General features: G+C 44.4%; 1 long non-coding RNA gene across 1 annotated transcript; it reads left to right on the top strand.

The window, feature by feature from the left end:
* Nucleotides 1-450: 450 nt before the first annotated feature.
* On the top strand, nt 451-1,218 carry LOC138299849 (uncharacterized). The gene is made up of 2 exons (XR_011204840.1): nt 451-678; nt 1,018-1,218. It is a non-coding gene; the product is annotated as an uncharacterized lncRNA (long non-coding RNA).
* Nucleotides 1,219-3,144: the final 1,926 nt, after the last annotated feature.

Genomic DNA, 3,144 nt, shown 5'->3' with positions numbered 1-3,144 from the left:
TGGCGGTATTAGGGAACACTGGCACGCCCCACACGTGGAGTTTCATTTGGAAAGTCAAAGGTGGTGTAGAAATGGTTTGTTTTGTAACCGCTAGAAAGAATGTAAATAAACATAGATCAGTTTCCCAAAATTGCCTTCGTAAAGTGAATTCGTTAAGATAATTGGGTCTGCAGTGTCAAGTGCTGCCAATAGTCCAACAGGACTAATACAGTCTCAGTCTGCCACTAACTGTGGCTTGACTAGGACAGTCATTGAACAGTCTCTGTTCCAAGCCTAAATCTAATTCTGGCCTGATAGTGCTTAAGGATGGATGGTATGTGTAATCGGGCGTCTGTCGCCGCAGCTGCTCTCGCTCCAACAGAGCCCGTAACACCATACCCCCAGGGCACTCCTGGGAGTCCCGAAGGGATGACGTCACACGCAGAAGGCGTCTCGTTATTCCCTGAAATAGAGAACGGACGAGAGGACCCGCATTCCAGGAAGCAGGAAGGAACCCTGCAAACACGGACCGCGGAGAAAGGCACGCCGAACCCAGAAAGAGCTGAGTAAGAACGCAACGCGAGTGGAGAGAATCTGGAGCAAAGAGAAAGTCTCGGAGCGCCTCCCGCAACTACAGAGGGGAAACCAGGATACCACGAAGGGGCCAGCCACGTCCCAGGAGGGGCGTGGTACTCACAGGTACGATCGTACCTAGCCTTGGTTTTCTGGGACTTGGCCACGGGGAGGAAAGCCGAGGGAGGGAGATACGGGAAGTAAGGAGGGGAGGTCCTGCAAAGAAGGGGAAATCTGCTGATCATACCACTAACCTCACTGTGAGGGGAATCTCTCTTAGAAAAAGGGAACAAAGACAAAGAGGGGAAAATAAACCAGAAAGGTTCACGGGAAGGTGCTATGCACTACTGAGCGAAGTTACCCCACCACAACCCTACACCGTCCTCTCCTCCCACCAGCCCTATTAACCCTAGTAAAACCCCTGCCTTACCTCTACACTTACCTGTTGTCCTGTTCTTCTTTTAGTTTTGGGTAAAACCTGGGCTGCCGCCACAAGAGAAAGATTGAGGCCTCCTTCTACCAGGGAACGGGCTGCAAGGGAACCTCGACCCTGAAACCTACAAGAGAGAAAAGAACCCGGATGAATATCATAGAAAGCCAACCTGAAACATAAGAATCAAAGAGGACAACCTTAAATTCCTATCAATAAAATAATTATCCACTAAGTCCTGAGCCTATAGAGTCATTCCAATATCTCTCCCACCTGGAGACAAAGAACCCATTACAGTATGCTACTCAGCAGATTACAGGGTTAAGCAGCTGCCACTTCCAGGTTTAAGATCTTAGAAGCTGCAGGAGCAAGGAAATGGGCCTGTAGTTACCTAGTTCTTCAAGGTCCATGGAATGTTTTCAGAAGAAGACTTACAGTGTTTGGTTTAATGGCCGATGGCAGAAGTAGTGTACTAAGAGAAATATTGAGAACTGTATGGTACCTCTTAGGGGAAAAAGCTGCCCAAAATGTGAGTGGGGCAGTGGTCTCTTGGAAATCTCAATTCAGGAGGCAGCATGGCTGATGTAAAGTCTTTAGTTTGCTAAATAGAACTTCATTTGGCACAATTTGATTGATCTCATGTTGATACTTTGATGCTGTGGCAGCTCCAAAAGTCTGATTGGTGTGGCGGAAGATGATGATTGTGCCACTGTTCCTTCAAGGACCTTAATGAAGAAGAAGCTGAAGGTCTGGAAGTGGTAGTTGGCCAGGCTGTCTGGGTGGCAGTGCATTTTTTATGAGTGTGAAGTATTTACCCACTTTTAGCAAGCAGATGCCAAAGTGCAGGGATGTAGTGATGATGTGCTAAGCGAAAGAGCAATGGTCATTGGGAAGAGTATGTGTGTTCATATTGTAATTTAGAAGCCAAGTGTTTAAGCTTTGGGATGGAGTACGAAGAGCTAATGAGCAGGATGCGGGATGCTTTCACCTGGAGCACTTTCAAACAATTCTAGCTAAATTGTTTATCTTCTTCGGCATAATTGCCCTAAAACCACCTGCAGCTCTAGCAGAAAACACAGAGTGGGGTAGAGTTTCCTGTATTAAGCTTCATATTCAAATGACTGGGTGTAGAAACAGTGCTTCTGGTAATCCTGATTCAGTATTTTACTATTTACTTTGAAAGCAGAATCACATATGCAAACATACCAGCCGCGAAGAAAACCACAACTAGTGACTTTGCACCCTGTAGTACCGTGCATGTGTGAGGTGCAACAAGCCAGAGAAATCGCGACACACAGGAACTCATCCAGTAAAGTACCACAGTCTCACACACTTCCCCTGCTGCAGACTTGGCTGAAGAAATCAGGCACCCATTTTCTAATTAGTGGGCTTGAAAAATTGTAACTAGAGATTCATTTGGCATCCTCTGGCCAACCAATATAGCAAACTCAAAAGGAAAATCTTCCACACACCACGGCTGCTGTTCAACATAGGAAACAAACAATGCGACAGGTCCTGTCTAAAGAGGCAATAAAAGAAGAGGCCTGCCTCATGGGATACCACATAGTGTTTTCACAACGGATGATTTGAAGCAGACTGTGGCAGGCCATCCCTGCTAAATTAAATGCTGTCTTTACCTTGACAGGGATAGTGAAAGTTTAAAAAAATGAAAGTCCAATGACCTTAAAACGAGGGTCTGAGACTGTGAACGCTGAATGTATTACTAATGAATTTTGTGTATTACGAACCATGAATTTGTATAAAATTTAGTTAACATAGAAAAATAATGTGCGACTTGGAAAATGTGCCCACTTGAGTGGCCGTCATTAAATACGTAATGTTTTAATAAGTGCATACTAATGTTTATTTGGAGCCAATACGTAGTAATTTTTGTAGTAGTGTGTCATATTGATGAGCTGATGCTATGTACTTGCTTACAAATTGTAGGCCTTAAGTAAGCAAGGTTTGGGCCTAGTCTTGTACAGCCTCATATTAAATTGCAATGTCTGAATAAAATTGTGAATTTACTTCTAGAAAATAAAGATGTATTGTGCTCGCTGAGGTTGACCAACCATGTAGCAGTAGCGTTTAACTTTATCATGAGAACTGCCTGTAGAATCATGCTATATTAAAATGGATACAAATGTAGACTTGATGCGAGA

Source organism: Pleurodeles waltl, chromosome 6 (genome assembly GCF_031143425.1).
Source record: "Pleurodeles waltl isolate 20211129_DDA chromosome 6, aPleWal1.hap1.20221129, whole genome shotgun sequence".
NCBI lineage: Eukaryota > Metazoa > Chordata > Amphibia > Caudata > Salamandridae > Pleurodeles > Pleurodeles waltl.
The sequence above is the reverse complement of the archived record's forward strand: the minus strand, read 5'-3'. Positions and strand labels throughout refer to the sequence as shown.